General features: G+C 45.1%; 1 non-coding gene across 1 annotated transcript; it reads right to left on the reverse strand.

The window, feature by feature from the left end:
- Positions 1-323: 323 nt before the first annotated feature.
- On the reverse strand, positions 324-442 carry LOC138361642 (5S ribosomal RNA). The gene has a single exon (XR_011227078.1). It is a non-coding gene; the product is annotated as a 5S ribosomal RNA (ribosomal RNA).
- Positions 443-7,594: the final 7,152 nt, after the last annotated feature.

A 7,594-nucleotide genomic window follows, 5' to 3' on the forward strand; every position in this document is an offset into this window, starting at 1 on the left:
CTCAGCATCAAGCTAGTGTCCTGCAGCAGTGGTCCAGTGGTAAAGTGTATATAAGTGATGCGTATTCTTGGAGTTGCGAGTTCAAACCCGGATTAAGCTATATATATATATATATATATATATACAACATGTTTTGTTTTAGTTGGTTGTTTTTGTATAAAGCCTCACACAATATCTATATTAAGCGAGTTTGTTTTAAACATGACATACATATTAATTCATTTTACCAGGCCTTATTCCACACAACTCCGTGAATTTCCCGTGGAGCCAGCCATTCAAACAAAAACAAACGAAACAAAACAAAACAAAACAAAAAACATTATTGCCAACAGCATTTGGTGTTCCCAGGCGGTCACCCATCCAAGTACTAACCAAACCCAACGTTGCTTAACTTCGCTGATCGGACGAGAAGCGGTGTTCTCAACGTGGTATGGCCGTTGGCATGAGACTGCCTACACATTGTGGCTAATAACCAACTCTTTTAAGTCATCGCGGCAGGATACGGACCTGCTTGTGGTGTCTTAATGGTAATTGTATCCTAACATATTTTTGTCTCCTTGGCATGGATATTTAACATCGTTTATTCAGTCTTGGGTTTATGTTCTTTCGCCATTTACAGACATTTTACATCTACCTACTTCCTCAGCCTGCCCTGCCAATTTCTAATGAATTTGTGGATTTTCTTTTGTAATACAAACATGTGTGTGCTCATCTGCTCTTCAGTTTTTATGATATTTGTCTCATCTGTCCTGCTTTATGATACTTTTACAAAGAACATGAACAAATGCTTCTATTTTAGAGAAGATATGGGATCCAGGTTTCGGAGCCGTAAAACCAACCGTCGTGATTGGTGGACGAGTTGCCAGGTTGCAGCTTCTGTACCGTGCCGGCACATAAATAGGTTCGGCTCAAGCGGCGGCAGCATCATTCCCCCGTGACTGTCTGAGCGTCTCTCATCACCTTGGTTGGTTCATCATCATCATGGTAGAAGCAAAGCCTACCAAGAAGGCTGCGGCTGCTGCTGCTGTGGTGGCCACCACCAGGAAACCTCGCGTCCAGGTTGCTCACCCGAAAACTAGTCAAATGGTTCTAGCCGCGGTCGCAGCACTCAAAGACCGTAAGGGCTCGTCTCTACAAGCAATCAAGAAGTACGTTGTTGCCAACAACAAAGTCGAGGCTGCCAAGATCGCCATTTACATCCGAAGATTTCTCAAGAAAGCAGTGGCTGACGGCATTCTTGTTCAGACGAAGGGAAGTGGAGCTAGTGGATCATTCAAGCTGGCCGTAGCAGAGAAGAGGGCCGTTCTAACTCCCAAGAAAGCCACCACAACCAAGAAACCATCTACAGCAGCAAAGAAGGCCGTGGTAACTCCCAAGAAAGCCGCCACAAGCAACAAACCACCTACAGCCTTGAAAAAGAAGCAGCAGCAGCAGCTTGTTGTTGGGAACAAAAAGCCCAAAATAAAGAGAGCTTCAAAATCTCCCAAACCACCCAAGGCAAAGAAAGCTGTCAAAAAAACAACAAAGGCAAAATAAACGACGACATGCAAGCAGCATGAATACACATGACAATAAACATCCAGGCCTCCCCCCTCAGTGGAGGGGCCTCATATGATTCCAAAAAAAGAGTTTAGTTTTGTAGACAAATAAATCATTACTTTTGGGGTAGATTTACTCTGTATATTATATATATATATATATATATATATATATATATATATATATATATACATACATGGGTGAGGTGATATGGTACCAAAGTTTTGGGTAAGGTGATTGACATTTACACAAGATAAAACACGAACCAATGGGAATAAAAACATAAGAATGGAAGTAACTGCAGAAGGCCTATTGGCCCATAACACAAGCACTTCCTCTTGATGCTTCTATATTGGTTCAGAGTCTTGAAGCTATAATAATATATATATATATATATATATATATATATATATATATATATATATATATATATATATATATATATATATATATATATATATATATATATACACAAAACTAAATAGTCTTGTTAGACAAATTGCCCCTATTAGAGGCAAGTTGACTAACAAGCCGAATGACTGGCAATTGTTTTGAATTTGAGTTAAATCTAACATAGAAATGTAATCAAACCTAACCTAACCTATGCTAACCCAAGCTAAGCTAACCTAACCTAACCTAAGCTAACCCAAGCTAAGCTAAGCTAACCTAACCTAACCTAACCTAACCTAAGCTAAGCTAACCTAACCTAACCTAACCTAACCTAACCTAAGCTAACCTAACCTAACCCAGCAATTCATGATCTTAATATAATACTGTTAATTGGATAAACCAATTTGGAAAGAAATGTTCGAAAATAACAAAATTAACTGTGCTTGTTAGGAAAATTGGGCCTTGCATACTTGTCCCAATAGTGTGGTTCTCGCTTTTAGGTACGACATAAACGTATACCTAAGTTGAGAGAGAAAAAGATTCTCACTCAAACATGCATATCGATTGCCAGTCCTGAATTCTGGGTAGATATTCGTGTCCTCCCTTTTCATTTACCATCATTTGGATACTATCAAAACAGCTCTGAGAAGGATAAAATGAATAAAACGGGTAGCTCACTCATGTAAAAAGGAAGAGTTGGGAAAGATCTCTCTCTCTCTCTCTCTCTCCCCCTCACACCCCCCCACCAATGATCCTGCTCTGCTAGTATATAACGTAACAAACCTTCCCCCCCCCCCCCCCCTCCCCAATCAGAGTCCCTTTAAGCATGCGAGGATAAAAAATAGATTTCATAAGACCCAATGTGCTAGCTGATATCAAAACAATTTATGTTATCGTCTATTAAGCCCTTCAGTAAAAAAGTATAGGGACCTAATTAGGTCCCGTTTTGAGGTGGTGGTGGGTGGAATCGATGGATTAGCCAAGCTCTTATCCGCCGAATCCGTAGAGGGTACGACCCTGGCGCTTCAGAGCGTACACCACGTCCATGGCAGTGACGGTCTTCCTCTTGGCGTGTTCCGTGTAGGTTACAGCATCACGGATGACGTTCTCGAGGAACACCTTCAGGACGCCACGGGTCTCTTCGTAGATGAGACCCGAAATACGCTTGACGCCGCCACGACGAGCTAAGCGACGAATAGCGGGCTTGGTGATGCCCTGGATGTTGTCACGTAGCACCTTACGATGACGCTTGGCGCCACCCTTTCCGAGTCCCTTGCCTCCCTTGCCGCGTCCAGTCATGGTGTTGTAGTTGTGTGAATCGAATTGACGAATGCCCGCACGATTTCCCGACTATATCCCATCAAGCGGACGTACTAGTAGCATTGCAACTCCTGCCTGCCCTTACTTTACGCTTGTGGTCGAGTAGACACGGCTTTCTCACAACGCTTTCAAAACTGCAGTTGCCTACTCGTCTGTTTCACGTCCCTGTGAAATGACTTTTGCACAAATCCAAAAAATAGAGCAAAATCAGCGATAATAGTGATTGAGGTGAGCCGCCTGTTGGCTGCAGCCAGAGGAAGGAGGGGAGGGGCAACGGGGTGACGTAGGCGAGTCGAGCAGCCAATGGCGCTCGAGCAAGCGCCTCGAGACGGCGTATATAAGCAAAAATTTTTCGGCGCCAGCCATCACGATCACGAGATCACGGCCAGCCGTCGTCGAGAGCAGACGTGCCTCACAGCGCTCTTCACTCCTGGCAGCCCATCAGACCTCCCTTCGCCGATGCGAGACCCTTGTGGTTGTCGGCAGTTGGTCAAAGAAGACTACATCAACTTGACAGTCAGAAACTACGAAGAATAACATCCAGCAAGAGAGTAATTTTCAAATATTACAGCAAGCCTGAGGATTGGCGCCGCGCCAACCGCCATCACCGAGCCAGCCGCCCTCCTCCACCCTCCTCATCCTCAATCCTCCACAACCCATCCTCGCCCTCTCTCCTCAACCCTACCAACGAACCCACACCCCATTCACCAGTTTCACCTCACCACTCATCCCAGTCTCACCTCACCACTCATCCCAGTCTCACCTCACCACCATCACCACCCTCCATCGTTTTGTACTGACCTATATGTACTAACCCCTGTCTTTCTGATCTGTTACTCTACTCTTGCTCTTTCGCCACCTGATTTAACTGACTCTGCGCAAGTACCACGGCCTGTGTGTAGTAAATCTGGTCACGCAACGAGTCGGGGCAACTGTTTCGCCATTGTAGCATGGCTAGGCTATGTTAGGAATAGGAGCACTTTGTGCTATTCTAGGTTTGACTAACTATTAAAACTCTACTCTCACGAGCCATTATTGTCAATCACCAATCATGCTACCACCATCATCATGCCAGTAAGACTTAAATTAAGGTTCGTCGAACCCTTTAAACTTAATGAAACCCAGATCTCCAATGTTCTTGGCACCCATGTTGAGGTTTCACCTGTTGAAACCTACCTTACAAGCAATGGGGCAATTGTGTTGCTCCCCACTGAAGATGACCTGCAAAAAGTCTTACATCCTGATAAAGCGTCTGTACTCCATGCAGCGGGCGTAATTCCCGTTCCTACTGGCAAATTCCAAGCTGGAAGGACAGTGTTTGTGTCGCGATTCAATCGCCACATAGCCAGGGACTACAATGATGATGAAATACTCGACGAAATTAACAGAGTAAATGAACAACGAGCCATACAAATACTCAGAATCACCAAAGAAGGCAACCCACGCCCCACTCTAAAGATAACGTTTGCTACTACTGCCCATGCTACCCAGGTGATTGATCAGGGATTCAAATGCTTTGGGTACATATCCACCCCTGAACAAATATCAAGAGAACGCTTCACCGATATTAAGCAATGCTTTCGGTGCTTCAGTTTTGATCATGTGGTGAACAAATGTCCTGCAACAACACCCACCTGTAGTATTTGTGCTAAAAACCATAAATTTAGGGATTGCCCCCAACCTAGCAGTCGTAAATGTGCCCTCTGTGGAGGGGGACATTTAGCAGTATCTCCTGTGTGTCCAACGAGGAAAGCGGCAATACAGAAAATGCTTGACAAGGCCCAAACCTCACGACCTAACCAGTCGCAGACGACACCAAACATGAATGCTGCAACATTCCCACGCATGCCGGGTCAAAGTACAACCACAAACCAGGCTTCCCAGCAGACATCCGTACCTAATCAGCATAATGCTTGGGTGGGCCAAACTCACCCAACAACGCCAATGTCACAGCCGTCTTCTGATGCTTCGGCACAGGTAAATATCCTAATAGCAATTGCAGCAAGATATGCACGAAATAACCCCCACTTATTTGCCACCATTATCAACAAGCTTTTGAAGGCCAACAACCTACCTACAGTCATAATCCCAAATGATGCGTTTTCATCCAACCCTGAACAATCATCGCAACCACAGTCGTCACTCCACCAGCCACTGGTCTCTGAACCCACAACAAATGATGCAACCAACGTCATGCAATCTACAACAAACTCCACTGTCCCACTCACTACCTCGCAGATCCCACGACCAAACCACCCCACTCAGACTCACCATGTCAAAGTAGCAGTGAGAGATAACCCTTCTACCCTACATATAAATGGGAATGGGTGCCACCATCATGGTAAACCTGAACACCCAGTCAACTCACGAATCATTCCTGCTTCACCGGCCCCTTCTGATTACTCATCCTCAACAGATGAATCCTTTGATATCCACATTGAGGACTCAGAAGAGGAGCCTTCCCTACAACAGGAGTCGCCTACTGCGACACTACCAGCCAACTCAGTCCATCGACCAGCAGCTACACAAGTGACCAACGCAGCAGTTGATGACGAACGATCCTCAGAAGAGGAACATGAAGATGAACAAGAACACGTAGAAGAAGAAGAGGAAGAATGTGTAGATGATGAGGGAGCAGAGGAGGAGGATGAGGCACAAAAGAGGGAAGAAGGGGAGGAATCAGAGTGCAACCGGGGGACTGAGAAAGCACACCAGTCAAGGGGAATGAAGCCTGAACAGACAACTGGTGGAAATAAACAACAAAAGAACAAGCGTGATAGGTCACCAATTAAAACTAGACAATTCTGCGCCAAATAATGGGGATTACAATTATGCAACTTAACGTAAGACACTTTTTCAACAACAAATATCTACTAGAACTGGAAGCGTGCAAGTATCACCCTGAAGTCATCTTGTTAAACGAGACCTCTGCACGCCTTGACCAACACATCAAACTCTATGGATACACGACCATTGAAAGGAACTCTGGCCAGAATAGAGGTGTTGCGGTCCTCATCAAGCTGGGCTGCTCTTTCACCAACATCTACCTCCAAGAAGAAAATGCCCTAGCAGTGGAAATAGTCACGAATCATGGCCCACTTGCTATTCTAACTACATACATCCCCCCAGGCGAGCAATCCATCCCTTCGAGAGCCATTCACAAGGTGCTCAACAGAAATGTCCCAACGATCCTTGCAGGGGACTTTAATGCCCACCATGCAGCATTTTTCAACGACACCAATGGACGGGATGACATTAAGGGTCGTCTATTATATAACCTCATGACAGCGAGGAACTTAACCTTCTTGGGTCCCTACTTTAAAACCTTTGTAGGTAACCACGAAGGAAAACCTGATATCATACTGACAAATGCTGAATGCAACATCTTTCACAGTAGAATACTCCCAGGTAATGATGTAGGTTCAGATCACATACCCGTTATTCTCCATCTCCAAGCATCTCCCTTTAGAATTCTGGGACGCCCCAGACCCAACCTAAACACGCTTCGACTTCGTCCATATATGGAGTTCCTTGGCTCTGATCCAACCGCAGATCTTGACAATCAACCGGTCCAGGACATTGACACAGCAATAGCCTCTATACATACTCGCATCACTGAAGCAACTATGGCCAATTGTGATCTAACCAACTCCAGAATAATTCAGCAATACAAACCAACCAGAGAGATCAAGAATAAAATGAGGCATTACCAACAAGAATGTGTGAGGCGCCTACGCACAGGCCAGCCATCCCTCCAAATCATTCAAGCCCTCAGACGTGAAGTCTTGGGCCTCACGCTCCTTCACAAACGACATATTTGGGGTACTCTAGTCAACCAAGCGAACCAGTACAAGAGAGAACCTGCCAGATTCTGGGGGAAGATCAGAAAACTCCTAGGATCAACAAAGACTCCACTGTCGCACCTCAGATATACATACACTGATGACAACAACGAGGTAATAACCACCAGAGTGGAAGATGCACAACTGCAGGCTAATCTCATGGGACTGGTTTGGGAGGAAATCTTCACAGAAAACAACAGCCAGATCAACAATGACAACCACCATACAGTCAACCAATGGGTTGCTGAAAACGTTGGGAACCTGGCTAGCAGGCCTCTAGTTGACACCGCACTCCTTGACCCAGACCATCCGATCACCCGACCCATTATCATACGGGAACTGTTGGAAGTATTAAAGAAAACGAGGAACAAAGCACCAGGGTTGTCAGGAATAACAGTCAACCAACTGAAGTTTCTACCTTTAAACTACGTGCAGTCCCTGCTCAATGTCTTCAACGCCATCCTCGTCTCAGGCCACTTTCCACAAGTATTTAAAACTGCCAA

Source organism: Procambarus clarkii, unplaced genomic scaffold (assembly GCF_040958095.1).
Source record: "Procambarus clarkii isolate CNS0578487 unplaced genomic scaffold, FALCON_Pclarkii_2.0 HiC_scaffold_556, whole genome shotgun sequence".
NCBI lineage: Eukaryota > Metazoa > Arthropoda > Malacostraca > Decapoda > Cambaridae > Procambarus > Procambarus clarkii.